The sequence below is a fragment of the Megascapheus bottae genome, chromosome 3 (genome assembly GCF_031878675.1).
Source record: "Megascapheus bottae isolate mThoBot1 chromosome 3, mThoBot2.hap1, whole genome shotgun sequence".
Taxonomy (NCBI): Eukaryota; Metazoa; Chordata; class Mammalia; order Rodentia; family Geomyidae; genus Megascapheus; species Megascapheus bottae.
This window is the reverse complement of record NC_143511.1, coordinates 72,961,250-72,974,403: the sequence shown is the minus strand read 5'-3', so window position 1 is coordinate 72,974,403 and position 13,154 is coordinate 72,961,250.

Below are 13,154 nucleotides of genomic sequence, written 5' to 3'. Positions count from 1 at the left end.
ATCCAAGGGACAGCAGTGGTGAAACACAGACTGTATTAGCTATTAACTGTTAAAAGTACATTTGTTAATGGTGATTGTTAGACTCTTTAATGGGGTCCTAAAAGATTCACTGGGTTCTTTAAATTTGGTCAAATTCTTAGTTATTATTACTATCGTTAAGGGTATTAGAATGTGTTAAATTGCTTTCTTGATTGCATTTTGAACATTTCAGCAGCTGAGTACACTGTAAACACTCCAGCAGGAATTTTTATTTCTCATCCTTATTTCTTTGGGATCCCACGAGAAATATAGGAATCTAGTATGTGGTTTATTGCTGAAATTCATCTTGTTTACTGTCTTTTGAGTCTGTCCCTCTTGTCTTACCAGCAAAAATGGTAGTGCAGATACTCAAAGCAGTAGAAGAAATAAAACAGGGAAACCTAAGGAAGAGAGAGAGAGAGAAAAAAGGAAATGTACCGGAGGGGCACATACTTCTGAAATATGGAAGTATTGGCTACTAGAGTCTCCCCAGGTAGGGGCATAATTTCATGGTACTAGATGAGCATGGGCAGGCTGCAGGCAGCCAAGGGGTTCTGATGCCTCTGCTTAGGTCCCAGTATCCCTGCTGCTGCAGCAGAACTTCCTGAAGACTGAGAAAAGGCCATGTGCTATCCATGTAAGACCCACTTCCTTGCTGTTTATGGGACTTCTCAGTACTGTGGCATGATTGGACACAAGTCTGCACATCATAAGCACAGCTCTTATGCCTGATGTCTTGGGACCAACCCCAAGACATCAGAAGATCTCATTTAATGAGAATGGGCTCAATCAGATAGAAGGTACAAATGGCTCCTTCAGTCATTTGCTGTCACTGCCCAAGCTCAGCACACTCACCTAAGGATCATCAGTCTCTGTTCACAGCATGGTTCCCATCTCTGCAGGACCTAATTGTAGCCTGAAGATGCCAAATTTCTAGGAGATTACTGAGGCGGCAATACACTATCATGCAGGAGCTCGTGGTCTTCAACTGTTTCTTATGGAGAATTTCAACGAGTACCAAAGAGCACAGAAGAAAACAGTGAACCTCACATACAGGCCAGTTGATAAGTCATCTATGTCACCAACTATTCAACCCCTTAAAAATATGTCTAGTGGCCAGGCGCCAGTGGCTCATGCCTGTAGCTACTCAGGAGGCTGAGACCTGAGGATCGAGGTTCAAAGCCATCCCAGGCAGGAAAGTCCATGAGGAGACTTATCTCCAAATAACCACCAGAAAAACAGAAGTGATATTGTGGCTCAAGTGGTAGAGCCTTGAGCTAAAGAGCCCAGGCCCAGAGTTCAAGCCTGGCAACTGACCAAAATAATAATAATAATAATAATTAATAATAATAATAATAAATGTATGTATGTATACACACACACACACACAGTGGCTGAACACTGGTGGCTCGTACCTATAATCTTACCTACTTAGGAGGCTAACATCTGAAGATCCTGGTTTAAAACCAACCTGGGCAGAAAAGTCCCTAAGACTCATATGCATTTAACCACCAGAAAATAAGAAGTGCTACTGTGGCTCCAAGTAGAAGAGCACTAGCCTTGAGCAAAAGAACTCAGGACAGAGCATAGACCCTGAGTTCAAGCCCCACTTCTGACAGAAACAAAAACAAATGAAAAACATATTTAGTGCAAGAGTCTTTCAAAACGTGTGTGTGTGTGTGTGTGTGTGTGTGTGTGTGTGTGTGTGTGTGTGTGTGTGTGTGTAAAATGTTGCAGGAACACTGCCATTTTACTGGGAAAATGTCCAGAGCATTCATTAAACTTTGAGTTTTTAGCGCCCCCCCGCTTTTTTGGTTTAACCATTCAGATAATATTCTTTTCCTCTCTTCTTCCCCCCCCCCCAAAAAAAAAGAATAACCATCAATGACCAATGGCAGATGCTGGATAGCAACATCAAGAGCAGGCTTCAGGCTGGGCGCAGTGACTCATGCCTGTAATCCTAGCTACCCAGGAGGCTGAGATCTGAGGATTGTGGTTCAAAGCCAGCCACTACAGACTCTTATCTTCAATTCATCACTAGAAAATGTAAGTGGGGCTGTGGCTCCAGGGGTAGGGCGGTAGCCTTGAACTAAAGAGCTCAGGTACAGTGCCCAGGCCCAGAGTTCAAGCCCCATGACTGGCCAAAGGAAAAGAAGAAAGAAAGAAAGAAAGAAAGAAAGAAAGAAAGAAAGAAAGAAAGAAAGAAAGAAAGAAAGAAAAGGCTCAGATTTCATCCTCAAGACATCATTGGATTTTTTTGTTTGTTTTTTTAAAGTAAGTTTAATAATCACTGCTATAAAGCCAGGTGCTGGTAGCTAATACCTGCAATCCTAACTACTCAGGAAGCTCAGATCTCAGGTTCTAAGCCAACCTGGGCAGAAAAATCCCTGAGACTTTTCTCTCCAATTAACCAGCAATAAAACAGGAAATGGAGGTGTGGTTCAAGTGGCAGAGCACCAGCCTTATACAAAAAAAGCCAAATGAAAATGCAAGGCACTGAATTCAAGTCTCAATATTGGTACACATGCACATGGGTATGCACTCACACGAGTGCACAGGCACACACACACACACACACACACACACCCACACTACAGTAGAGCAACAAGAAACAGTCCATTTCCCTTAGGATCAGTATTTATTATTTTGAGACACAATCTAACAAAGTATCCCAGATTGGCATTGATTTTCCTGCCTCAGCTTACGAGCGCTGGGATTACAGGTGTGACCAGCGCACCCCACAGGGTCAATGGTTCTTCACAAAACTGCAACTTTCCACCATTGCTATGTTGCACACTACTGGAAGAATTTTTTTAAAGAAACTTAGCAATTATTTTAGCTGCTCCTTAGCAATTATTTTAGCTGTTGTACATATAAGGTAATACATTTCTACTTTAAAAGCACTGAGGGTTAAATAACTCCAAAAGTAATAAAAGAGAAGAAAATCACTAAGGAAAGCATGCACACAATGATCAGTTACAATCACCCTGAGAACTTTCCAGATGGAGTCTCAGCCTGCCAGAGAAATAGGTCTGCCAGGAAACTGGAGGGAGAGTCAGTCAGAACAACAATTTCACATTAGCTCAGAAGCATCTGCTCTTTAATCCTCACATTACAAAATACAAGAAAAAAAACATTACTCCTGAATATATGGTGCTAACAAAAACATATTCAGAAGACATAGAAACTGTAGATTAAAGCTAGGTGCCAGTGGCTCACATCTGTAATCCTAGGTACTCAGGAGGCTGAGATCTAAGGACCATGGTTCAAAGCCAGCCCAGGCAGAAAAGTCTGTGAGACTCTCATCTCCAATTAACCACCAGGAAATCAGAGGTTGCACTGTGGCTCAAGTGGTAGAGCATTAACTTTGAGCTGAAGAGCTCAGGAGACAGCACCCAAGCCCAGAATTCAAGCCCCACAATGGACAATAAATAAATAAAAGAAACTGCAAATTAAGTTCAAATCACTATGCTATTTTAAGAAAACACACCAAATATACATTATTATTTTTATTTTGTTCAAAAAATTTGGGTCTAAACAGTCAAGCTATATGTACATAAAACAAACCAAGTAACAACTTTTTAAACATAGAACCTTGCAAACTATTAACATTCTACTAGACTCTCTACAAAAGGGCTGGACTAACAAACAAAACAGTCTTCCAACACTGATATTGTGACAGGAAACATGACAACTGCTTTCCTTCTCATTCACTCCCCTACACACCTGCAATGTGTGCCAGGCATAGCTATCACCTGGGGATGGGAGGCAAAAGTTGGAAATAATACCATAAAACCATTCAAACCTCTATTTTTTTTTGCCAGTCTTGGGGCTTGAACTCAGGGGCTAGATACTGTCCTTGGGTTCTCTCAAGGCTAGCACTCTACCACTTGAACCACAGCACCACTTGCAGTTTTTTTGTGTATGTGGTACCAAGGAATTGAACCCAGGGCTTCGTGCATGCTAGGCAAGCACTCTACCACTAGGCCAAACTCCTGGCCCTCTCTCCATCTTTTTTACCAAGAGGTTTTACTGTGTTTTAGAATGAAAGCCTAAGCAAATACACACAACCCATGAACTCTTCTATTGCTAACTTTAAAGCAAACATGCTGGTGCTGATGAAGAGGTAATTGAGAAGTCTAAATTGACAATACCGATTAAACTTTCACACTGCTGGGAAAGAGCTAAGCCCTGAGGCCAGTGCTGTTCACGTGTTTTATGTTCCTGTGTTTTTAACTTCTCCCCGAGCCAGCAAAAGGCAACACAAAAGAGCCCAGTTTTAGTGTTCACAATGACACTGGATCCCAGAAGTGATTTGCTTTACTGCTTTTATTCCCTTAATGTGTGTGTGTGTGTGTGTGTGTGTGTGTGTGTGTGTGTGTGTGTGATGTTGGGTATCCAACACCCACAGAGCCTTGCACAGGTTAGGCAAGTGCTCTCTCACTTAGCTATATCTGGCCCTTAGTATTGAATTTACCCAGAGCTACATAAAACTCCAAGTCTAGCTAAGGAAAGCACCCCACTGTCTCTCCAGCTTCTCCAAGCCTATAGTTAAAACAACTTTCCTTGTATTTGTCCTCAAATGCAAGGGACAGTCTTCCCAAATGCTTTGTAAAACATGGATTCTGTAACAGTCAAACTTTATACCAGTGGTGGTGACTTTGAGGAGACTGGAATAGCATGTGACATGCAGTCAACAAGCTCTTTCCTAGGAAGTCGTGCTTTGGAATAAATGTAGGGACCTCCAGCTGTGGCTCACCTGGAAGTTCAGTGCAATGTTACAACTGGTAGAAGGAAAAATTGAAAGCATTTATATTTTATTTTTAAAAATTGAATTTGAGGGCTGGGAGTTTGACCTAGTGGTGGAGTGCTTGCCTAGAATGCATGAAGACCTGGGTTCGATTCCTCAGTACCCCACATACATATCAAAAAGGTAGAAGTGGTGCTGAGGCTCAAGTGCTAGAGCTCTAGCCTTGAGAAAGTCCAAGGACAGTGCTCAAGCCCTGAGCCCAAGCCCAGGACTGGCAAAAAAAAAAAAATTGAATTTGGTATTAACAATGAATAGTCATCGAAGAAATTTACATTTTATTTTTGAGTTATATATGTATTCTGTACTTATAATGATTATGTATTCTTTTATTAACAAAAGTAAAGAAACATGAAATTATAGTATAATTATCTTTAGATACATCTTGTACTTATTTAACTCATCCATGTAAAGATTTTGAGTACTTTCAAATGGGGATTCTAGCTATATTGTCTACTTATCAGCATCAAATATCTTTTTAGTGGGATTTAACAATGTTTAACTCCCCCCACACTCCCATCTCTTGAAACCATATTTAATTGAGTATTATTTTACTTAAACCAGGCTGAATTTGCAGCACACTCTACTTGGGAACAACATAGTTGGTATGTATATTTCCTGGGTCCATACATAATTGCATATATAATTCCAAACACACACCTCTTTCCTTCAAAATTCCCTATTATTTCCTGGTATTTGGATTTTCAGAGATTAGGTTTGAAGCTATTCTCTTATTTTCTCTTAAGCAACTTGGTACTTTGTGAATCCAGTGCAGAAGGCTTGAAGACTTGTCATTTTCTATCAGCATTAGTTTATTATTCTCACCTGAAGTGCTTAGCTATTGATCTCTTTCACTTTTTGGGTGTGATGGGGGAGCTGGTGGTGGAGGAGGAAGAGGAGGAGGAAGAGGAGGAATATAGGGAATCTTTTTAATCTTTGTACACACATTCTGTCCAGGAAAGACTTCATTCTTATAGTCTGACAATGGTTTTCTTAGTACAGTTTTAGGATCAGAAAAGTAAATGTCAGCTGGGCGCCATAGCTCATGCCTGTAATCCTAGCTACTCAGGAGGCTGAGATCTGAGGATCACAGTTCAAAGCTAGCCCAGGCACTAAAGAACATGAAACTCTTAACTCCAATTAATCACTAAAAATGGGAAGAGGGGCTGTGGCTCCAGGGGTTGGGTGGTAGCCTTGAGCTGAAGAGATCAGGGAAAACACCCATGCCCAGAGTCAAGACCCATGACCCACCCACTCCACCCCCCAAAAAAGGAAAAATAAGTGTTACCTACTGTTGTTTTCCATATTTGTTCTTTGTCCCATTTTAAATGTTCTTCTTTCTTGGGCTTTCCTCAAGGTAGTGCTCTACAACTTGATCCACAGCACCACTTCTGGTTTTTCTATGATGTGCGACTGAGGGATTGGACCTGGGTCTTCGTGAAAGCTAGGCAAGCACTCTACCATTAGGCCAAACTCTCGGCCTAAATGGTTTCTTTTTAAGAAGAGTACAATCTCAAGTTTGTCCTTCACATAACTGACTTAATATCTTTTTTTTTTTGTCAGTGCTGGGGCTTGACTCAGGGATTGAGCACTGTCCTTGGCTTTCTCAAGACTAGACCTCTACCACTTGAGCCACAGCACCACTTCTGGCTTTTTAAAAATTATATATATGGTATGGAGGAATTGAATCCCTGTCTTTGTGCATGCTATGCAAGTATTCTACAGCTAGTTCAGATTCCCATTTGACTTAATATCTTTAAGGATCAATATTGTGCTTTTCTACTTCCAGTATTAGTTTTTGTCTGCTATTCTGTTTTTCTACTTCCTAGAACCCCCTCTATTTCTGTTTCCATTTTATTCTATTTCCCTTTCTCAAGGTAACACCGTTTTGCACAGAAGCAAATCTTTTCTTCTTTCAATTATGACAAGAGAATTCTGAAACTGGTTCCTACAGGACAGCCCTTTCAAGATTATTCTGGTAGTGTTTATTTTCCTTGATTTAATCCCATTTTTTATGCCTTCCCCCATACTCATTCTTAAATGTTTCTTTTCTCATATTTTTCTAAAAATCAAATTCCTTTCCAGTCAAATCCCAGACTGAGGCTAATGTGCATATTTCCAAGTCAAACATCTACCACTTTACTATAGAGATAGCCTCCTTTTCCATCCTGCTGCCTGGGTTTCTGGATCTCTGAACCAGTGCTTGAATGTTCTGCCATATCACTGCATGCTTCTGCTTCACCTGAAGGCTTAACTCTCAGAATGCACCCCATCCCTCCCCAGCTCTGCTTTCTGCTCATGATTTATTCAGCCTTAAGCTTAGAAGTCCTGTGATGAAGGAAGAGGTATGTTGAGGGAAAAGTAAAGAGGCTTGAGATCTAGGTAATTCTTTCAGCGTGAAGCATCTGGTAAAGACATCAGTCAGTCATCTCTGGCTCAGGATTTTTGAGCCAGACAGAATAAGACAGAAGTGGCTGGGAAGGAAGACATATACTAAATAGCACTCAAAATTTGTGAAGCCAAGGAGAGGGTTTTGTTCCAGTTCACTTCTATATGCCTCATAAATTATGTCAAATCCTAGATCCTCGATTTGGGGTTTGGTCTTCGGTCTTCATGAGTGTTTTAGGGGAAGGTGGGAGAAATTCAGTGTGGGCCTCTACTAATGAGGTGCATTAATGTTTCAAAATCCAAATCTCCCCATTTATGGCATGGAGGAGAGTTTTGGATTAGAGTCTACTATTCACTTACTGGTTCACCTTCAATCGGCCTTCTAATTAATCTCTGGATTCTAATTTCCTTATGAGTAAAATGAGAAGTCTGGCTCAGAAAACATACTGTTTTACATGTTGAACAAGAAAATAAATATGCCCCCCCAAAAGAATAAAAGACAAATGACCAAATAAGTATATCAAAATATACTTATTATGTGACTGCTTTAAAGATTATATATAAAAATCCTCTAATGCCAAAATTAAAAGGCAAAAGACCTGATCATGTAATTGTGACACAGAAGAGAAATATTCACATTTTGAGGAGCGGTCTAATGTCAAAACAGGTGCAGTCTTTTATTAACCGGGAAGGAGCATCTGCTCTTTAAGGTAGAGAATAAGTAACAGAAGTTACTTGGTAGACAAACACATACAAGGTCTAACAGGGTATGGTTGGAGAAATGGACTATTTTTCTTTTCTGTTTTTCTTTCCTTTTTCTTTTTGGACAGTGGTCAGTTTCTTTTTGCTCAGTTGTCCCTGAGCTCTTTAGCTCAAGGCTAGTGCTCTAGCTACCACTTCGAGCCACAGCACCACTTCTGATTTTTTTGGTGGTTTAATTGGCAGTAAGAATCTACAGACTTTTGTGCCTGGGCTGGCTTTGAACCGAAATCCTCATATGTCAGCCCCCTGAGAGTAGCTAGGATTACAGGCTTGAGCCACCAGTGCCTGGCTTTGGACTAGTTCTTTAAAAAAAAAAATCAGAAATGTTAAGGTTTAACAAGTTAAAAGGACCTCTATGGGTCTGAAGTTCTAGTGGATTGAGTATTGGATTTGCAATCATCACACCTGCTAGTTCTCCAACTTTTATAGCTCTGTAAGACTTTAGCAAATTAAATCATCTATCTGAACATTGGGTTCTCACTAAAAGTAATTTAGATATACTTTGTAGAACTGTTAGGAAAATTAATAATACAAAGCAGCTATGAGAAAGCTCTTACCACAGTGTTAGATTTTCTAAGAGCTTCTATTTGAGCAAATCAGTAGCTGTAATAATAAGCAGTAAGCAGATAAGTACTTTTTTTTTCTTTTTTGCCAGTTGTGGGGCTTGAACTCAGAGCTTACGTGCTGTCCCTGAGATTTTTGTTCAAGGCCAGTGCTCTAGCACTTTGAGCCATAGCTCTACTGTGGTTTTCTGGTGGTTAATTGGAGATGAGTCTCATGGACTTTCCAGTTTGGGCTGGCTTTGAACCATCCTCAGATCTCAACCTTTGGAGTAGCTAGAATCACAGACAGGAGCCACCAGTGCCAGCAGCAGGCAAGTTTTAATTAACTAGTTATACTGATTATAAAGTATTGAGAAGTGCATACTCCTTTCAGCAGGGGAGGGAAATGTAAATAATATGAATAGTAAAACTATTCATTTATATATTATCTACTGAGACTCCTGGTGCTTGGTATTTCCTGAAATGGTTAATTTCTGTATATATTGTATTATATAAACAAAGCACTTCAATTGAGTCTAACAATCTGATTCTGCTCAAAAACTATACAAGGGCATGTAGATTGCTCAAAATCATTATAATAATAGGAAAACTTTGCTTGCAGAAGAGTTGTAGGAAATCTTGTGAGGTCAAATGCAGGAAATTTCCATAATTGTTAGTTTAATTTTCATCCGCTTCAGGGCCTCCTCTTTTAGAAAGGGAGTGCATTCATAGGACAGCACCAATCCACCCCCGCAGATATCTTAATTAAGTTGATTCATTTATATGAAAAAATACAAAAATGTCTTTTATCTAATAACTCTTCCAGAACAACTGAATATCCTTAAGAAAAAACTTACACCCAAAGTAAAATCATTGCAAGATATATACAAATTTGAAACTTAGTTTATTATATTTAGAGTTGTCTGTTAATAGCTTCTAATTATGTATAGACCTAAACTTACATTAATGGGGCTCATCTAGAGAAAATGAGGTAACTTTTTTTGAGGTCTTCATTGTTTTCATTCATTACTGGTTAAAAAAATTTTTTTTAGCAAGCCATATCTCAGAAAAACAACAAAGTGCTGAATGTTTGATAAGGATAATATTTAAACATTCTATTTAAGTAGTAACAGTGTGGTCACTGTTAGCCCAAACTGAGAAAAATAATCATCATTCTGCTGCCTGGACACAGCAAAATAATTTCAGAAGTTGTGCAATTTGATAAATCTTATCAAGATAAGAACAAGAGAAATCTTTTTTTTTTTCCTGAGGAAATCTTCCCAGTATAGTGAGAGCATTAAATTAATAGATTCACTATCTGACCTTGAAGAATTAGGGATTTTGCATCCTGGTTTGGCCACTTCTTTTTTTTGGCCAGTCCTGGGGCTTGAACTCAGGGCCTGAGCACTCTCCTTGGGCTTTCTTCAAGGCTAGCACTCTACCATTTGAGCTACAGCACCATTTCCGACGTTTCTATGTATGTGGTACCAAGGAATAGAACCTGGGTCTTTATGAATGTTAGGCAAGCACTCTACCACTAGGCCAAACTCCTGGCCCCAGTCACTTCTTAACTATATAACCTTGAAAGCTGCAGAAGGGTAACCTTGTTCACTCTGCCCAGACCCTCATCTACTGATTCCACTTTACAACTGAGTAAGTAGAGAAGGCCTTCTGAGAACCTCTGACTAATCTCTGACAGCACAAGGCTTTCTGTGTCTATAGGAATATTACTGGGTCCAGATTATCTTAATGACTATGTCCACAAGTATGCCAGATAGAGCTTAATGCTTTTTATCAGACTGAACTTAAAAAAAAATCAAAAGCAACAGAATGTCACATTTCTTCAAACACCATTCATCTGTCATGACAGACTAATGCAGGATACAATTCAAGAAAAGCTGGGCAATGACACATGATAAAGGAGACTTTTTTTCACAGCTTTGGTTAGGTGCTTCCATAATATTTCGTTTTGTTTTTTTTTTTCCCAAACACAAAACAGTGGAAAACCTCTCTAAGGCCTCTTCAAGGCTTCTCTTCTTCCTTCACTTGTTTTTGCCTAGATGTGAGGTAATAGGGCTTAGTTGTGTTGGAGGTAGAATTAACTCATATGCATAAAAATGTTAACTTGACCAGATTAATGGGATTAGTTTTCTCTTCAAGTTTAAGTTTGGTGAGGGACAATCTGCATCATGGAAGCAATCTCGGTGCTATAATGCATTATATAATGTATTAATTATTACCAAAAGTTGTATCTAAAGAGGCTAACATGTACTGTCCACTTGAGATGTCTCTGGTAACAGCTTTTACTATTTATATTTAATTGGTCCACACCCATTAAGTTGAACAAGTCTGCCCAACTACTTTCTGATGGGAGACCTGCTAGATTGTGGGGAGGTGGTACCCAGAGCTCCTTCTAGAACAGCTACAGAAAGCGCTACAAGGGTGAGCTCTCCAAAAGATGCCATAGATCCTCTCTGAACATCTACAGCACCTCCACTTCTCTTGAACCAACTAGGTGAATTTGTGTTTCATTTTTTTTGTTATTGTTGTGCTGAGTATCAAACAAAACCATATTGCCTCCTGGCATCTGCGAGGAACTCTCTACCACTGAGGGACATTGCTAGGCCTACTTTGTGAATTCTTGACACTCAGTCCAAATATGGAGCACAAAAATACAAAGGTAACTAGAAAAAAATTCTCTTACCTCCCCTCTTCCTTCCCTTTTGATTCTTTTTTCTTGCTTAGGCCTAGTGCAGGTCTCCAGTGAGGATGGCACAGAGTTGACAGGAAAAATAGAACCACGGCCTCATCTGAGCCCCAGCTAGAATGAGATATTCTGGATCTTCTCAAGAGCCTCTGAATACAGGCATGGTGGTGCACACCTGAAATCCTGGCACTGAGGCAAGGAGGACTGAGAATCTGAGGTCAGCATGGGCTACCCTGCAAGATCCTGTCTGAAAACAAAACAATACACAATGCCTCTGAAGACAGGCATGGTCATATATAGCTACAGTGCTGTGCCATGTTAGCAGGTTTAACAGGATTTATCAGATGTTGACTTTACATGTTAAAGTGTGTCTGTATTGTCACACATATACTTGCACAAGTTCCTAGTTCAACAGGTGGCATGTATAACACTTGAGGAACTTACTTCCCCACTCTAGTTCCTCAAGGATGCATGTGCTGACTGGCATTTAGGACTCTGAAAGACCATATTTTTACTATATCAGGTGTTACTGAAGATCTGCCCTCCTGAGTTTTTAGTGTCATCATTCCTTCAGAACTCTGGAGATGTAGAATACATCAAATAGGTGGCAGGTAACAAATTCCATGCAGAAATGGTTATCCAGTTAATGAAAAGCCACAATGAACAGTGACACTACAACTTCTGCATCAGTTATTGCTACTTTTAGAAACACTAAAATCGGATTCCAGTGATTTCTAATGGCAGTTTCCTGCTGAATCTGTTTAAAACAAAAATGGAGGTTTCATTTAACGAGGCTGCAGGCTCTGCTCACAGTTAATACAGATCACATTTCTGTCTAAGAGTAGACTGACAAGAAACTGATCATTTACTTTCCACAAACAAAATATCCTTTGGATGTTTAGCAAATGAAAGTACTTAATATTTTATATCAATTTTTCTTAAACCCTTAAAAATCACTATAAAAGTCTACAGCAGAATAGTATGTAATATCAAGTTGTAACACTGATTATTATTATTTGTTATTTATATACAGATGGAGGTTTACCAAAGTAATCTCTACTCAGAAAAGATCAACTAGTAAATAAAATTATAAATGTGCAGTAACTAGAAAGTGAACATCAGACCTTAAGGCAGCATTGGTTGAGTCTTCTCTGGCAAAGTGTCACATATTTCAATGATCAGCAAATTATTTAGATGCAATTATGTTCTAAAATAATGCTTTGAAAAAAGAAAACGACTTTTAAAACTCCTACAAAATGAATTTAAATTGGGATTTCAATTTGAGATTAGAAAGCATATTTGGGAACATAACAGTCCAGTTTTTCCTCAAGTATATGACAAAGGTACTATAAATTATTATTGATTAGCACTGTTAGGGCTCCTTTTTTACTTACTGTATTTCTAACAACTACTGAGTAGTTATTGGAAGATTCTGTGACGGTTTAAATAACATGTGGTCAGGCTGCTTTATCTGAGTGAAATGATTTCAAACTACATGAACATCTTGTCATGATGGTTTGATTTTGTAACTTACATCCTTACTGTTGAGTTTGCTTACTTGATAGGTTGTCCGAATCACATTGTCCCAAGCATTGGTGCCAACCTAAAATAATAACATCGACAGTGGCTAAGACAGACTTGGATAAAAATATCTCAAAGCTCTTTATCAAATGTAGTTGAGAATTTCCTTTGTATCATGTTTTATTGGGTTTTCCTAGGAAAGCCTGAACATTACTGTTTATCCTTTATGTGTTGTATGCCAACCAAACAACTGCATGATAAGAATAAACACCCAACAATGTTCAAAAGAAAAGTGCTCTCATGTGGTGCCGAGAACTGAGACAGACGTAGGCACTTCTGCTTCAGGTTTTCACATTTGGATCACAGTTGGCTTTTCCAAGCCCAAGAATTTCCCTCATAGTACAAACTA